The sequence below is a fragment of the Camelus bactrianus genome, chromosome 28 (assembly GCF_048773025.1).
Source record: "Camelus bactrianus isolate YW-2024 breed Bactrian camel chromosome 28, ASM4877302v1, whole genome shotgun sequence".
NCBI lineage: Eukaryota > Metazoa > Chordata > Mammalia > Artiodactyla > Camelidae > Camelus > Camelus bactrianus.
In genome coordinates, this window is record NC_133566.1 from 10,149,168 (window position 1) to 10,167,689 (window position 18,522).

The window sequence follows — 18,522 nt, forward strand, 5'->3', positions numbered from 1 at the left end:
TTTATTCTGGTATTTTTGTTACTTCATTGAAATACCAAAAAATTCTCCAGAAATATTCAGAGCAGAGTAATGACATCTCTGATATATGTCTACCCACCAGCCAACAAATATTTGTTGAGAGTTTATTATGAGATGAACAGGACGGGGATGTTTAAAGACCTTGGGGATGGGTAACATATGCTACTTAGCTTTTTAGGCAGAATGGATTTACTACAGGAATTAGATGCTTGTAGAAGGGTTGAACTGGTGAAAACATAGGGCTCCAGACTGAGCCTCCAGAATCTGCCACTAGAAAATATCCCAGAGCTGCTGGGAAAGTTCCCCGAACAGCCCCCGAGCAGCGATGTGTGTCCCTTGGTCATCTGAGTGCAACGGGACGTTGGTGTCTGGGTTTGCCCCACTGCTGTGGATTTGAGGGTTTGCTACCCACGCAACCTAGAGCGACTCCGGGAAGTCGCAGGGCAACCACTGAGTGTAAAAGTAAGTCTGCTCTTGGGCCTGATGTTGAAACCTAGGCCAGAATAAAGGTTTTCTCTTCTCACGCGTGGGTACATACCATTTTATTAATAAGTGCAATTATTTTAATAAACAATATTTCCTCTACAAAGAAATCTGAGGCTTAGTTTAAAGGCAAAGATAGCTCATTAACAAAGATAGTATCTCCCAGCACAAGCATATTATTAAATTATGAATAAGGTTATGATGGTGTTTTGTGGTGAGTCACGTTGCTGAAATTACAGTACGTCTGGTGCCTTCTCTGTTTCAGCTTCTTGAGCATCTCTGCTGGGCGGCTCTGGTTCTGTTTTGTTGTTGCAGATTGTTCTTTACAGGTTTTAATTAGCTTTAAATTGGAAAAAGAACATTTTGGTGTTCTGTGATTAAAGCTGTCAAAATAATATTAATGAAGAATATACTTCATTTGCACTCACATGGAAATTTATGATTTCACTCATCTAATCTGTAAATAGTTGTTTTTCCCCCTCTGTCACTCTCTAATTATTTTGCACAAAGTTTTACTCACACGGGTAGCGATTATGACAGGCCACTGGCAAGTTTATTTGGTATCTTTACTGCATGTTTTGCAATGGACTTTCCTTCCAATTGTATTAATTTATTTGGAGTAATAAGAATATATCAGCAACTCTACCATCTCCTACCAAGTCTGCATTAGCCGGGAGGTTATTATGTCATGTAAATTATGAAAAATAACACCTAATCATGTCTTTACTGAGGAGTTACTGCTAAAGATCAGGGCACAGTTTTGACAAAGGGGAACCTGGGTCAGGAGATAAAAAATTCTTCTTCCTGTCTTGTAAGGCCGTCCCGTGAGGTCAGCGGCCGGTTATCCTTGGTGTCAGGACGTGTCAGCCTGGGAATGTGCCCCATGTTTGCTCTCCCTCCTTCTCTGCCTCACTCAGCCTTGCTGTCATCCCCACTCCCCCATAATTTCCTTGCACAATGTATCAGTAGCATATAAACTTGTGTGCTTCCTGGGAAAACGGGCCAAAAGCTGGTATCAGGATTGGTCCCAGGAAGGAGAGCGTCAGAATGGGATTCAAAAGCTGGGTTACGCAATGGTGAATTTGATGGCTGGGATGTGGGGTGCCCAGATTTTGGTCAAACATTGTTATAAGTGTGTTTGTGAGGGAGGGTGTTTTTGGATGAGATTAACGTTTGAAAGGGTGGGCTGTGTAAAGCAGATTGCCCTCCCCAATATGGGTGGGCCTCGTCCAATCCATTGAATAAAAATCTATTTGCGTAAAACAAAAAGGCCCACTGTCCTTCAAGAGAGCTCCTCCTGACCGGCCTTCTAGCCGGGACATCAGTTTTACCTGCCTTCAGACTAGAGACGAGACATTGGCCCTTCATGGACAACACCCCTGCTGACATTTGGGCTGGGACCATCCCATCAGCTCGCTGACTGCAGATCTGGGGACTAGTCAGAGTCCACAAACATATAAACATAAATATATACAGAACTTTAAGAGTAAATGTTCTAAGTTGATTCTGGGGTTTCTGGAATTGAGCATCTAATCCAATTAGACTTATAGACACCAGTGGCTGTTTCTATAGCATGATCTGGCAACAGAGACACACAAAATACCACTCATCAAACCTGTGCTGCATGGTCCTCAGAATAACAGAGTGGAATGAGACTCCTTCGCTGATGCGTGCGATGCAAAGATGAGGTGACTGAAGAGGGGGTGAACAGGCAGGATGAAGGAAATACGGCTGGAAAAGCTGTGGAAGATTCAGGAGGTGGTGGTGATGACGAAGTCTAAGACATGCCCAGTGTAACACAATCCAGCTAGTTTAATTTCAAATATTGTTTCCAAGTTTGCAGAAAAAGAGAAAACATTCAAAAGAGCTTCAGCAAATTTCATCCAGAAAACCATCAAGTCACAGACTAAGAGAATCTTCGAGAAAAGCTACCCTTGTGACTATCATGAGAAAATACGTCGCTAGCCTGAAAGCCCTGAGGGGAAAATGAAGTTCAACAAAAGTGCAAAATAAGACAAAAATAAGTATATCTTTGATGCCAATTTGTTTTAAAGTAAAAATAATGTAATCCTGGAAAAATGCCCTAATCAAACACGTGTAAGAAGTGAGGATCTTACTGAACATGTGTGTGATCCTTTTGAACTTTTTAACCAAAATAACAAGTATGAACAAAAAGTTCTGATCATTTCCTGTCCCCACCTGGGGCTCTTCGGGACCCTGCTGGGTTCACACAGCTCACACCCCAACCTGGCGAGCGGGTGGGTGGGAGGAGAACCAGCCACTGCTCACACAGCCCCGGGGGCATCGCCTCTCCAGAACTGTATCCATCTAGCTCTCATCGATTCCGTAACCATCTGAAGTCCTTAAAATTAGATGATTTCTGTAAATTATTTGTTTTTCCCCTAAAGTTTGCAAAGGAGAGCTTGCCATGTGCAGCTCAATCTCCCCCCCCCCCAGCCGTGGACCCTCCACCGACACTTCCCCTCAAGCTTTAGCGAGAGCAGGTCTCTGAACGCTGAGTTGTGAAATAACTCTGGGTCCTATTTGCCTAGTTCTGAAACTTTCCCTCTAAATATAATTAGCAGGTGAAGGGCACCTGCTAATAATCTTTTTCTACATTACCAAAGTTACTAACTAGGATTAGCCTCCTAGAGTCTTCTTTTTCTTCTCTCTCCTGTTTTCTGCTGCTTCCATGTAAGTCAAGGGCTTTTTATCATGGAAAACGTATATGAAATAGCTTCCTAACAATCCTTCCAGCAGTTAACTTACACCCCTTGTCTCCATGAGTTTTCAAACACAGCTTTATCTTTAGTTCTGCTAAAGAAACAAAGATTCATTAGGAGTGAAGAAGGATTTTTACTTGCAAGAAAAGACGGGAGCAAGGAGAGATAGAAGACTCTTCAAAACTGCAGAGATTTGTTGAATATATAATATTTATGTTTATAAATTAATACTTATTTAATATATACAAGTATGTGGCGGTGCATATATATTTATGTGGCTATACATAAGTACACACATACATATGCATAATCATACACACATACCTGGAATTTACTTTCATATGCAAAAGAGGTCAGGGTTTATATATTATTAAGTATATAACCTGCTTTTCCCACTCAATACATTGTGTTCCCACATCATTACATGTTTTTCCATAACCTGATTTTAATGGCCATGAAATACTTTATTGTATTGAATTTGCCATAATTTATTACACCTGCCTCCCTTAATTGGACATTTGGTCTATGTCTAACCTTTACTTTTTAAGGAAGGGTAAAAACTGATGGGATTTACAGAGATCTTTATCCATCCAGAAAGTCTGCTCTTGGAGAACATAGTATAATTTTCAAAGTTTACTGCCCAAGTGGATTATAGTGGAGTGTATTTCACACCTCACTCATAAGTTTTTGAAAAATAAGTAACTCTTTCGACTAACACGTGAGTGGCAGGCCCTGTGAGGTCTGGTTCCCCTGGGACACGGCCGACAGAACACAGAGCTGAGTGGTTCAGAGCAATGGGCCACCCCGCAGTGAGGCAGCCGCCTCTGTTCCCCTGGGAGGAAATGGTACTTGCAGATGAAAAGTTTATTGCTATTCTTTTAGCATATAACTTACTAAGCATTTACAAAAGCACATGCTCTATGAAAACATTTCTAAACATAAATTATTTTACCTCATTTTTGCGAAACTCTATTATCCCCAGTGGAAACAGTTTCCGGGGAACTTACCCTCTTGGTTGAGCATCGCATGGAAGTTCTGCTGAGTGAGACGCTGAAACGGTTACTTCCGAAATTTGGTGCCGCCCTCGTGTCTGCATGAAGGTCAGCATTTTTGTTATTGCAGAGGTTTGATCCCCTAACCCTTCATCAGACTGACTGGCGGAGCTAAAACAACTCTAAAGGAGCTCAGAATGGAAGCATGTCAACAGTGCAGAGACCCTGGTCTGACTTCTCACCTCCTAAACACAGAGCCTGAGGCAGGACTCTGGACTAAGTAACTGGAGGAGGGAGTGAGGAAGAGAGAAGCCAGCGAGAAAATGCTCTCGGCTAGAGACCAGCCTCCCGCTCATCCTGCAGCCAGTGCTGCAGGAGTGGTTCAGCCTTGAGTCAAGGTCAGTCCCTGGCAGATGGCTTCTTTAGGAATGAGGGAGGGGACAGTAAGGTCACCAGAGAGGTGGCGCTGATTCAGCAGAACAGTGAGGGCAGTGGCAACCCTGAGAGTCTGATGTAAGGAGGTATCCTCTAAGGTGTCTTTGTCAACAGGCTGGTAATTACTTAAACTGATTTCCCTCAAAGTCTGACTAATCCACTGAAATACAGACTTAAAATAATGCACAAAGTGTCCATCTCATAGAAGGGCTAAAGGTAGCTGCGGAAACAAGGAATTCCAGTCCCCCCACATTTGCATTTGTTAATTGTCATGGAAGAGTCTTTTGTGTGTCAGCAAGAACTAATTTTCTTTCTGCCACCAGCTCCTGCTGCTTTTAAGAAGATGTCAATGTTTCCCTTTCTGCTCCTTTTCAGTTCTGCAGCCTGTCCCCACCTCATCCCCACCCTCTCACTGCTTCAGTGAAAAAGGTTACCCAGGATTTTTTAAAAATGATGTTGTAGAAAAGTTTCTTAATGAAGCAAGCACTCTAACAGAAATAGACTTAATGCCTTGAGGCTTTGAGCCAAGAAGAAATGGTGAGATGTATTTCCATGGCTGGATGGTTTCTTTTTTCTTTTTTATAAAGTCAGATGTGCCAGTAGGAAATTTAAAGTGTTCCTCTTGATGTAAAAGCCTAGAGCATAAGAAGCTATTCTTACTTTTTATGCAAGCCGTTTCTTTTTCTGAGAAGTCCATAAAATCAGGCTGATAATTCACTAAATGCTCTGTTTAAATTGAAATCTTCTGCTTTAGAGAACATTATGTCCTGGAGACTAGCCTTACTTTCTCTGAGTTAAATAGCGACCCCTCCTTTATCTCTGGTATTTGTTAAGTAACAGAAATTCAACTGAGTCAATTTTAAAGATCTAATTGGCTTCATTGAACAATTCATGGTAACTCAGGTGGCATCTCAGGCAGCAGATGGAGAGGAGCTCAAGGAGCTGCAGGGAGTAGGGGCTTGTGCAGGCAGGAGGGGAGGGAGAGGAGGGAGGGGTTACCCCTTCTGGGGGATGGGGAGGACCAGCTCATTGGTGCTGACCAGAAACTTCCACGCTGACCAGTTAAAACTACATTCTGGGGGGTGGCTGAAGCTGCAGTTAGGTTAGGTACTGAGTTTCAGTTGTGATGTGGGCTTCGCACAAGTGACTCCATTTTGGGCCTGTTGTCTGTTTCTTAACATATTTTTTTTGACAACGCTGAAGTCCGGTGTCTTCAATGACCAATGAGATGTCTGAGAGTTTGACTTTTCCCCTGTGGAGGTGAGAAATGGCTCACTGATTGGGGTGCAGGTGGGAACACAGCAGCTGGGAGGGAAGAGGGGCTGACTCAGTGAGAGCAAGGACGTTGGATGCGGTCACGTTACCCATGGAAACAGAGCCAGGAACCCGTCTCTGTTGCCCACACTGAAAGCACTGAAAGGTGACATTTTTCCATTTCTGTGTCTTCAAAAACATCACGAGGTTCGATTTTTCAAAGAAAACCTGAAATAAAGTGCCTAAAATCTATGACCATAGTTCATGGGTATAACTTGGTCTCTCCTATGTTAAAAATAATTTGTAATACACAAACTAGTTTTTGGAAAATGAAGAAAAAAAATACCTCCATGTTGTGAATGGGTTGTTAACAGAGTCAATCCATTATAATATCTCACTGTAGACCACCATTCCCCCGGAAAAAAACAGGTCATGCCAAAATGAAGACGTTCTCTAAAAACGATGTAGAAAACACATCTAGAAAATGACAGGTTACATAGATAGAGATAAGATTCCAGAAGCAAAGAACAGCAAGCAGATTAGGAGACGATGCTTATGACACCTGCAGGGAATGTTAATAGCTGCCTCGATATTGGGCTTTTGTCATAGTTCAGCACATTTACTCTTACTTGCTTTTTCGTTCTACATCTGAACACAACTTTAAGGGAAGTTAGAAAGCAAACATTTTTCACTGAGCTCCATTTACTGTCCTCTGTGCACGACACCGTAGAGCCAAGACCGTTGCCTCTGTTTCTTCCCGAAGAAGGAATGAGTGTTTTTTCCTTTATCCCTGGAGCTTGTAAACTGAGTCAGCCATGTGCTTTAGAGAATGAGACATGAGACGATGTTTAAAATGTGAGCGTTTTCTCCTCAGTCACGTGGCGTTAGCTCAGAAACAGGGCTGCCCGCAGTGGGGTTCTGAAACTGACTCGTGACTGCAATTGTCTGTGCGCTCCCCATGCAGCTCTGTGCGCAGAGACTTGAGTTAGCAGCTCGAGACAGGCTGTGGTGGAAGCACTTATGTTATGGAGAGTCGGTTCTTGTCTCCTTGCGGGAAGAATTCAGAGATCAGACACAAAGATCACGAAGGCAAAGCAAGGGTTTATGAAGCGACAGTGCGCTCTCAGGAGGAGAGCGGGCGGACTCAAGTGTGCAGCTGCCCTGAGTTTCTTTGGCAAGCTGGTTACACGGGGTGTGAAAATGAATGGGTGAAATATTCGCTGGGGGGGAGAGGTTTTGAGTTGTATTTCCTGATTTCCATCCCAGCTCCACCTTCCTGAGGGGAGGAGGGATTTTTGTCCTTATTTAGCCTTGATCAGAAGTGTCATGGCCTCAGTACGTGATGGGTATTTCTCATCTGCAAGGCTAATTATATTGTAATGAGCGCATAATGAGCGAAAGGTTACATTTGGACACTGGAGATTCCCACCTTTTCTCACCTTTACTTGCCTCTCGGACAGTTGCCACCACGAAATGTGTGGTTTCCTGTCAGTCCAGAAGTTCCTGTTTTTCTTTGTCTGCCCGAGGACCCTCATTGTTTTTAGCTCACAAGATGTGTGGTCTCCTGCCACTCGGCCAATGCCCCCCTGTCTCTGCTCATATCTAGTTATCTGCTTGTTCTAACATCTGTACTACAGACATTGACAAATGCTACAAATCGGAGGTTCCCTCCCCCCAGAGGTTTACCAGCACACAACTGGCTGCAACCAGCTCCTGCTTTTAACTCTCTCTCTCCACTTAGGTGGAAATAGCCTACTTTATACAAATAGGTGTCTATAAACCACAATCATTCTTTTTGTAACATTCTCTCATTTCCTTTATCAGAAGCATTATTTCTTGATTTCTTTTTTTGCCCTTCCCAATCTTAGTCAGTTGGCTGCCTTTTCTTTTGGTTTCCTTTAACCTTCAATAATCTTGCTTTTTCAGACTTTAGCCACTTGTTTCCATTTAAGAGAAAGTAAAAAACAAGGGTTTCACACAAGTGGGAAACCAAGATGGCATTCTCAGAAGCTGAGACGGCAGCTGTCTTAACAGATTTGAACAATTCTCCATCATTCTTAGATATTTCTATTCCAGTTGTGGGAATGGTGACTGTTTTGTATACACATACAATTTATATGTGCAGAGAGAGAGAGAGATTCATTCAGTTGTGGGGATTAGCAAATTCAAAATCTAGACAACACCTTCATAGGAACTTCTAGACTGGTGCCTAGCCGAATATCTGGGTACCATGGCCAAGCTGACACTTGTAATTAACCATCACAATAGCTACTGTTAGACTTTAAAGAAATATGCTTTGCATTTTAAAATGAGTTCATTCCTTTCTTAAATACATAGAAAGCAATCTTATAGTTGTGGGAAAGGAGTGATAAACTGTTTGCCTTTAAGAGAAATTGCTTTGGGATCCAGAGCCTTCCAGTTGTGGTCTTTTCTGACTTACTGTGGACTTTGCATGGATCACTTAACGTTCTGTGCCTGCGTTTGCTGATGACCCAAGGGGGCCTCGAGAATGTGGTCTGAGAAAAAATACTCCTCAGGGTTAATGGGGTCCCCTGGGTCTCTCCATACTCCTTGGAGGAAAGGGCTGCAGGAGTACAAATGATTGTTATGAGAGATCTAACACTTCCACTAAAATAGGAACGGATATTTCTGAACTTCTCCTTTGCGCATTCAAGGTAAAAGCATCTCGGAGCTACCCGAAGTGCTGTATTGCGAATAATCACTGGAGTTTTCCTTCAGCCACTGAAACACTCTTACAATTACTATCATTTTTTTCCTGGTGAAGATTCAAATCACATACTGAAAAACATACACAGGACAAGATTTTTGATTAAGAAATAATTAGCTTGACAAATGTTACCACTAAATGTCTCCTTTTGTTTCTCATCCAAAAAAAAAATGTATTTTTTTTCAGATGTGGGAGAATGGTTGGAGTAAAATGTTGAATCTTAAAATTTTATATGTCTATGTAACTGACCATAAGGAAATATACTTATTGTCATGGTTAGTCTACCTGGTAACATTACTCATTTTATTATGTGCAGAATCAGATGCTGCTCCGTACTAGGACAACTGGCTGTAAGCTTATCGGAATAATTCTATAAAAACAGATGTGCATTTTCTTTTCAAATTTTCCCAAGTAACTAGGGAGATGCGGGAACTTGCATTTAGAGCCCGTATTTTCAATGTGATTACTCTAACTTCTTGTGTAGACATAACTTAGTTTCTTCTTATGATTAACATATATAGATGTAGACTTTTATTCTTCCGTGATGAGAGATTTAAAATCTCATTCTTAAACAAGTTTTTTTTTAAACATTTTTTATTGATTTAAATCATTTTACAATGTTGTGTCAACTTAAACAAGTTCTTATAAGGAGCTCATATTTATCTGAAAGCCACTTCTATTTTGATCTATGACGAAGACTGTGGACAATTAATTTCTCACTGACATTAAGTACCAGCATTAACTTGGTCTTAACTGTACTTCATTTTGTGTGGCCCTTGAGAGATTCAACGATCAGTGCTTAAAATGAGATCCTGAGATTTAGAAAAACGCCCTTCCGTGCTTACGAGCACTGAGGAATGTGTGAAGTCGCCTCACTGATAAAATGCTGAGCACCTTTGATGATTTTGTTTGCTCCAGGCTCACAGAACTGATGACAAAATGATTGTTTTCAGTCTTGGCAGCCAAATTCTCCTTCTAGACTAAGAAATACATACCAGACTGCAAGGCCAGCGTGTCCTGCTCTGTGGGCTTTCAACAGCTCCTCCTCTTACATTTATTCTCATCACTTTTCGGCTTCTTATGCTAACATCCTGTGTGATTCCACTCTCCAGAGCCTTTCAGACCTCAGAACTTTAACATTTTTTCCCCAGGATTTAGAAATAATTTTTATTGGAAATAAAAACTACTACAAAGTACACTCACAATGTAGAAATTAAAGCTACGGAGAAAGTGTCACAGATTTTTAACATCATTGTTTTAGAGTTAAAGGAACTGAGATCAAGAAAGTTTGTAGCAGATTCCCCCAGGGACACACATTTAGTTAATATCTCATTTATTTGGACCCATATTCTGATTTTAATTAAAACTTAAAATTAATTTCTAATTAAATTTAATTAGATTTTAATATCCCACCAAGAACATAAGTAGACAGCTATTTATCAGTTACTAACCAAGAATAGTTTATCACACTATAATCTGTTTACCCTTTTCAACAAACTGTTCTTAAATTCAGTTGAAAAATGAGAGTTTAAGGGAAAATGTTAAGGAGTGTTTGGTGGAAAGGTGAGAGAAATGAGATGTTTATTGTAGAGATTTGGATCTTGTGATTGAATAAATCTCTTTAAAAATAAATCAGACCAGGGATCAAATTCCAGCCTGACAGTGGGATGTGCTTTGCTGCCTTACCCCCCAGTAAAATTGATGAAAATTACTTATTTAAAAAATCATTTAAAGACTCTGGAACTGGTCCTAAATACAAACAGAAAATGAATTCAAAAGTACCTAAAAAGGAAATGTGTTAAGAAAGGCAAGAGTCTGTGGTCTTGGAACCAGGATTGCTCCCTCCCCCTCACCTGTCATCTCAGTGAGTCAGAGACCCCATTTCGTATGCTGTAGCTGGAACACAGGCTTCCCTCTCCTCCCAGTTGCAATTTGGAGGCTTTCTTCCCAGAAAGAGTAGAATTTCAACTTCTCTGTTTATAATTCAAAACAGAAGAATATAGCTAATTGGACCCGTTTATGGATGGTCCTTTAAGAAATATGGATGATTCCCTTACTCAACCGCGTTTAGTTAGGTGTTTGCTTGGCTGAGTGCAATTTGACCTTTCACAATGGAATTGACTGAAATTCCAAATGAGACGAGTGAAACTCATAACACATGTTGAATCTGATTCCTCTGAAAATGGGGACAATATTTTAAAAAATTGTCTGACCACTCATATCCCTCAATCCTAGATTTGTATCATTTCACACAAATACTTGGATGCAAGTTTTCAGTTGTTTTTCCCTAATATGATGGTGTGAACCTGAATAGAAATTTCCCTGGACACTCATTTCCTCTCACAGTGAGAGGATGGATACGCCCAATGAAAGTGGCTTTTTAACTTGTCTTATTTATCTTTTGTTGTTCTTTTTTGTCTCTTTTGTAACCAGTGGAAAACCAAAAGAGGAGTATTTTTTAAAAGGTTTGGCTCTTCCTCACCTGAACATTCCTTTCAGAGAGCAGGTCATTCTAAGAAAACAGCAGGCAGACACCTAAAATCGGGTGATAATTGCTTTCAGCTTAGTGACTCAGCCCCAGGAAGTGCTCTTTGTGTGTGGATTTTAATTTTTGATTTTTCAAGCTGGCCTAAATGCTCAGAGGTGAGCATAAGAGATCTGACAGTATGTGGCATGTGTTTGAAGCCATCTGTTTGTGTGGAATAAAAGGTGCTTCCTCAGGTGTCACTGTCATAACTGTTGACAGGCAGGGAGGCATCTGCCCTCCCCAGGCATCTCCTGTCATTGCGTTTTCCATCAGAGCCTCCGTTCAGCAGATGATCCAACTAATGTCAGGACGGAGGGCTTGACAGTTGCCAACACAGGTGTGCTGCAGCCATTCTTCTTTCGTTTTTATTTTTCCTTCTATCTAAACACAGAGGAAGAGTGTGTTTTCAATCACAGGTAAAAGAATCTGCCAGACTATGTCTGATGTCTTTTGGAAAAATAAAACTTGGGAAACAATAAAGGAAAGTACTTTATTTTGTAAGGCAAATACTTAATCACAGCTTTATTATATTTCTAAAATAATTATTGGCTAATCAGTTTAATGATAAACATGTACTGAATACATGTTGTTCAGCAAAGGAATGCTGTACCGTGTATGTCTCATAATACATCCGTTGCATCACCCACTGCGATATCACTGTACCAAAAAATTGTGATTTAGGGTTTATATGCCAGTCATCCAGCTAGATTGTAAATTCTTGAAGACAAGGAATGCCTTCCTCACCTCACATCTGCCATTAGTTGCTCAAAATAATCTATCAGTAAGTATTTGTTGAATGCATGGATGTGTTCATGAACTAATTAAGCACCATAAAATATTATTAAGCTGGGTGATTTTGTGTGCACTCACCAGGATATGTATGTGATGCACAATGAATTCAGGATTTCAATAAATCTAATTTCTATCAGGTGATGATTCATTAGAAGTCATTTCTACTGTTATCCATCTTGGGTAATAAAATTTCAAGGTCTCATTGTGCAAAAAAATAAAGTTACAAATTTTCTCCACATGCCCCCGAAACTGTGTTACCAAGGCTACATAAAAAACTAAACCGCGCACTTGATGTCTCTTACACTTCTCCTTTGACTCCCTCCTGCCAAGTATTTGATGCGAGAGCTCCGTTTTGTCACCAAATGGTATCTGTTACCATGAGCAGGAGTTAATGATATACTAACCAGATTAAGGCCATCTTCCCAGGGAGGGATGGGAATTTCATGGCAAGCGTCTGAACTAGACATTTTAATATCGAGAAACACATTATCAGACTGAAGCTGGAACTTTCTTCTGGTAACTCCCGCCAGGGGAAGGGCCAGCAAGGCTGCTCTGCAGGTGCAAAGTCGGAGGGAAAACAGCAACAAAGCATCGCTTCAAAATTCCCGTTTTAATGGCTGGACTCTGCCATTAATGGCTTTCATCGCATGGAGAAGTAAATACAATGATCGCATCTCACGCAAATGCCAGGCAGCGTCGGGCCAGCAGAGTCATCATCCAAATGTATTTGTATCCACGTGACAGCAGAGCCTTGATGACTGTGAGGAGGAGCATGAATTCTAACATGCTTTCCGATGTGATGTCATTTAGTTTAGAAAATTTCTTGCTGTAATTAGGAACACTGCATTTTCTGAGCACATCACTTAGGAGACATTATCGCCTGCTTTATTATGGTGAATCCTAACAGTGGACCCAGCTGCTTTATACTCCGTCCAATACACGACGAGGAAAAGGTTTAGAATCGACTATGTTGTGTCAGATAAGGGAGCTGGAAGTGTGAGATCAGAACCTCATCAGAACCATGTGGGAGCCACTGGATCGACAGTACTTTTGCTTCCTGGGTGAAATTTACCTGTTACGTGTGTGGCTTGCAGACCGAGGAGCCCAGCCTTAAGCAGGATGGGCAGAGGCTGAGCTTCCCTTCAAACCTCCCTCCTGGCCCCTCTGCTCTGATGGTCATGAATTCAGATAGAACATGCTACTGAGAGCCCTCCAGTGGGCAAGCAATTTCTGGACTGAATTGAGTTTGGCCCTTGAAGATGTACAATATTTATCTCAGATCTGAGACATTTTCAGTAGGAAAAACTGTTAAGTATTGAGACTGATATTCAAATCAGGTCACACAACCTGGTCCCCTTGAGAAGACCCCATCTTGAGATGAGAGGGGTGTGGCGCTACACAGTAACGGGGTGGGGGGAGGCAGATGAGCATGGGGCACACTTTTTGTCTGAGGTAGACTCTGCTGTGCACCAGCCCCCTGCTGTTGCCTCAGGAGCAGTGACACAGCTACGCCCTTCGTCAGAGGCTCGAATCCTCAGTCTGGAGCAAGAGAGCTGCTTTTTAATGAACCAATTTCCACAAAGTTATGAAGTATATTGCATAAAACTATTATTTTAATAATGTACTTAATAAGATAATCGCTTGCCTGTGACTTGGAAAGAAGCAATTTTTCTGACAGTGTCTTCTACACTGACTCACCCTTTAAAAGATATTGGGGCCAAGGTTTAGGACCATCTTGTCCGTTTTCAGGGATTGATTTATGGGAGCAGCCTTCTGAGAGCTACTCGGCTGTGCGTGGAGTTTGAAGGAAACATTTAGACAGATCCCTCCTACCGAGCATCTCTCTCTGCTTAACTAAGAGGCCATAGTGAGTACCAGAAATAATGAACTTAAAAAAAGTGTTTTTTTCAGGGAGACAAATACAATAATGAGGTCTTACTTAATTATGTGGTAGGCAACCCACCTGCCTCACTCATAGTTATTTTCCTGTATTTTCACAGCCTCTTGCTAATGAGAATATTGTCTTTCTTGACCATTACAAACACTTTGCAGGCCCACGCTGTTCATTTTATACAATATTCTAATAGATTAGAGAAATCAGCCATAAATGAGGTTCCAGAACGCCAAGAGGAACTTGGGGACGAGGGCTCCTGGCCCGGCCCTGTGCTTTGTGCCAGCTGGCCCTGGGCGCGCTCTGTGTGTGCCTCTGAGCAGAGTGCGCGTGTCGGGAGAACGCTTGTTCCCAGGATGGCATTTTCATCCACTCAAAGTAAAAACAACCATCATTTTTGTTCCATCATTCCCAGATATCCCGAGCATTTTGAAGGTGATTTCCTTGACAGTGCGGTTCCTTTCGGTTAAATGTGCACTAAATTTATCACAAACTATAGGAAGATACTGCAGCAAATGACCACAAGTGTCCTTGACTGAGAAGCTACTTCCATGCCTCCCCTATTAGGTTTTATAAATCAGAGAGGAAAAACTTACCACCATCTTTTGCAGTTTATCGTATTAGCTAATTTAGTATTCCTGAAGTGCTTAAATCAGCTCATCTGCTCATTGCCTTTTTCCACTGATGCTCATGACTCACCTTGAACCTCGGTGCACCTCAATCAGGCCTCCAGCCAGCCTCCTGGAACATTAGTGATGGATGGACGAGGGTACCATACGGATCTGCCTCACTTCCAACTACACATTCTTCTCTGCTCATTTTTCATTCTTCTGTATTTTGCTATTACCACCCACGGCTAGAGAAAGGTCAAGTTAGAAGCAAACAGGACTTGAAGGCAGGTATTCAAAACCTGAACACATTTTAAATGAACACGATGAGTTTGTTTTTCTATGTTGATTCACATTCTTAGGACAATTTGTATGAAAATATATCCATTACATTTGAATTTCAGGTGAGACATCATTGCAGGACCAGAGAGGAAACAATTTTAAATCTGGGTCAGTGGGGAGGTGAAAAGGGTTCAAATGAAAATTATTCTCTGTTTGAAAATTAGATTAGGGTTTCGTCTGGAAAAACATTAGCATTTAGCATTGGGTATTAAGCTGATCAGACAAAGTACAGGTTGTCAGATAAAATACAGAATGTCTAGTTAAATTTGAATTTTAGATAATTGTTTCGTATCAATATGTCACAAATATTGCATGGGACACACTCATACTTTCAACTGTTGTTCATTTGAAAATCATATGTATCTGGATATGCTGGTATTTTATTTGCTAACTCTGACAACCCAATTAACATATGAGATTTAGGCAGAAAAAGGAAAAGGTCGAAACTGAATTCAAGGACTTAAATTTTTTTGTGGTTGCTCAATAAATATTTGGTGAATGAATTAACATATTTAAAATGTGCAAGAGATGCTCTGAACTTGAGAGGAAAGAGGAGGAGCATTTAAAGCTCTCAGGACACAGGCTGGAGGAGAAATGGTTTCTGTCTCTTTAAAGGTTACTCAGATAGGCTTTACTCCCAGGGTTTCTAAAATTGGGACCACGCTCCTCTCCACGGAGAGAGTTGAAGAGTCACCTTCTCGAGAAGCAATGGGTGATAAGCATAAAATAGAAAATATGTAACAGAAATAAGCCTGAAAGATGTGATGCCTCATGCTGAGCGGAGAAAATCACCGAGAGGAGTCTGCTAAAATGATTCAAGCTCCAGGAAGCAGACGAGACACGACTTCCTTTGGTAAAAGCCACTGACCTGTTAGACCTCTGGCCTCCACCTTGTCACTGAGACCCCCGGTGCTGAGCGGGTCAAGCAGATCCACAGGTGCGCAGAGACACGGGAGGGCACAGGCGTTGGGCTGCAAAATAACACCAAAAAGGCGAAGCTCGCTCCTAGAGCATCAAGCCTGGACGACAGGGCAAAAAACGGCCAGGTAAGGAGTGGGACTGACCAGCCATCACACTGTCCCTGGAACATCTATTTTAAAAAAAAAAAAAGTGCTGAATTCAAGATTCCATGTTATTCTGCTTCAGAGTTCAGGCCAGCAGTGTCCAGTCACCCTGGATGCTGATGGAGGATGTGGGCACGGCCACCGGGTCCTGCGGGGCAGTTGTCTGATTCCACCTGTAACTCCAGGGGTTGCTCAGATATGGCAGCTGGCTTCCCTCTGCCCTCGCCTAGACCCTAAGAGGCATTACTGGCTTTTCCAAAAGTGACTGGTGCTCTTGCCACCCAAGGAGAGAGCCCACGAAAGAAAGTCATTTCTCTCTGGTTCCATGTCTACTCTTAACACGAGGGTTTTGTCACTGTGGGTCCAGCAAGGAAGCCGTACTGAGCAAAATGCTGCAAGGTAACAAATTCACATCCTTAGCAGAATCCTTTATCATTAAAAATTAAAAATACCAGGGGCCCCAATCAACAGTTAGGTACTGCTTGAAGAAGAGGTAGATGGCGTTGAACATCCCCTAGTTTTAAAGTGTCGGTTGAAGGGCTCTGGAGAAAGTGAGCTATTTCATTCAGTCCTGTGTTTGCTGCTACCCACTTAAGAAACATTAGCGTCAATAAATCGTAGTAAAATCTCCAGCCATCTCCCTCTGAAAAGCTCTCTTCTGAGAACAGAAGTCCACCGAGAGATGATCACAGAGCGGTAGGTGAAGTGGACTTTACGGGCGAGCCCTCTGGGGATCAGGATTAATGAGAGCAGCGGTGATCCTAATAGTGATAATGGCAGGTAGCACTTACAGAGCGCTGATAATTGGAGTCTGTCAATCAAGACCTCAACTGCGCCGCAGTGCAGTTACTTATCACTCTCGTTCACCTGAGAGAAAACGGGCTGATGGCAAGGAAGCGCTTCACCCGACAGCGGCTGGCCTTGTCCCCGAGTTGGCACCATGACCTTTGCAACCAGGCTGATGGTGGCCACCGTTCCCCTTCATGCAAAAGATGAAAGAAATGCCAAAGAGACTCTTCAAAATGCTCATTGTCTGGTCCACGCTGATGCTTAATTAGGAAATATTTTTCAAGATTTTTAAAGTCAATAACCAGTTCATGGAAAAAAAAAAAAGAAAGAAAACTTATTTTGACTTATAGCTCATTACATGTAAGAATAGACTGGAATAAAAGCTAACTTTGTGGACATTGAGGCTGCTTTCTGCTTAAAAACAAAGCAAAGCAAAGCAAAGCAAAAGCCGTCAGAACAGCAGGGAATTGTGGGCAGGCTGCAGGCGAGGGGGGCCCGGAGAGAACGAAGCAGCTGAAGCTCACGGACGCGTGTGGGGACGCGGATGAGAAGGTCTGTCTTTAGAGACCCGAGCGGAAGTGCCACCTCCCCAACCCGGGGACCTTGAGGGTAAAACGCTTACATGGGAGCCTCCACACTTCCCAAATCGGCACGGATTCCAATGCAAAATCCTCTTCTTCATTAAAAATTGAAGGCAAAGTGTTAGTCTGCAGGCAGCTGCGATTCTCACAGCGTCACACAGCCTTTACAAAGAGTACGCCCTGACAACCGCATCTCTGGGGTGCACGTGAGTCATCTGTTCTCCGCCGGTGCCAAAACAAAACACATGCTGAGCGAGCCAGAGGCGCTTTTTTCCCATCATTTGTCACCACGTCACAGCCCTGGGCTTGTCTGATTGAGGCACCAGGAGGGGCTGTCACCTCCACCACCAGGGTCTGTAACATGTAACTCTTACAATGGGTTGAGCTGTATGACGTAGCCAATATGACTGTTTTTTAGGTGCAGAAATGGTAATTTCTGATGGTTCAACTCAATATTTTGATTCAGTTTGCCCCCTTTTTCCCCTTGCTAATTTTGAGACAGCAGACCGTGGTTACGTAAGTCAGTAAGACAGTCTCTGTCATCTTCCAAATGAGTCCCTGACACTCCCTCCCAGCCTCCCACAAGCTCTTCAAGGACACACTGCCTTGCACACACTCCCTGTGCTTGCGTTTTAGGGAATATATTTTCAGTCATTCAAAGCCACTGTAACGTTTGAGGTCCCTGTACCTGCGGCAGGGACTGTCCATTCTGTAGAGCGTGGGCGGGCGCGGAGGCAGGGTGAGACCATGCGCCGCCCAGGGACGTGACTTAAATCTGAACCAGAGACGCACGCTGCCCCCATCAAGCCTTCTGCTGTGTCCCAGTTTAGCATCTGCTAAGGAAGGAGGCGCGCCGGCGGGTCCTGTTCCTGGAGAGTGAGCGTGTGCGCCTGGGAGCTCTTCCTCTCAGCAGCGTGGGCAGCAGCAGGAGTGAAGTGCAGGGAAGTGAGTGCGAGCCCGCATCCCAGGACCACATCATCCAGTCAAGGTGTGTGTGTGGGGGGGCAGCGGGAGAGCCTGGTCCAGAAAACTGCACTTCACCGCAGGTCCGTTCTTCTGCATCACCCTATGGCCCTGCCAGGAACACCCCAGCCCTGCTTTCTCTTACCCACATGCCTCCTCTCAGCCAGATTTTTGCTGCAGTAACTTTTGGAGAGAAGCCAGTCTGCGCATCCGTAGGCAAGGCAGCCTGGGTTAGCAGCACCAGTGGACGGTCTCAGGTCTGTGTGCACAGATAAGAGGAACCCAGCCAGACCTGCTAAACTGACACAGATACCCTAAGGGACCGCCATCGT

The 18,522-nt window shown here is 42.8% G+C and overlaps 2 long non-coding RNA genes across 2 annotated transcripts; both read right to left on the bottom strand.

Moving 5' to 3' along the window:
* Positions 1-544: 544 nt before the first annotated feature.
* Positions 545-4,624, bottom strand: LOC123618073 (uncharacterized). The gene is made up of 3 exons (XR_006726443.2): positions 4,232-4,624; positions 2,117-2,241; positions 545-841 (listed from the first exon to the last, which is right to left on the bottom strand). It is a non-coding gene; the product is annotated as an uncharacterized LOC123618073 (long non-coding RNA).
* Positions 4,625-9,257: 4,633 nt separating this feature from the next.
* Positions 9,258-17,483, bottom strand: LOC105072237 (uncharacterized). Its single transcript, XR_835605.3, has 4 exons — positions 17,269-17,483; positions 15,662-15,764; positions 14,543-14,699; positions 9,258-11,541 (listed from the first exon to the last, which is right to left on the bottom strand). It is a non-coding gene; the product is annotated as an uncharacterized LOC105072237 (long non-coding RNA).
* Between the last annotated feature and the right edge of the window lie 1,039 nt (positions 17,484-18,522).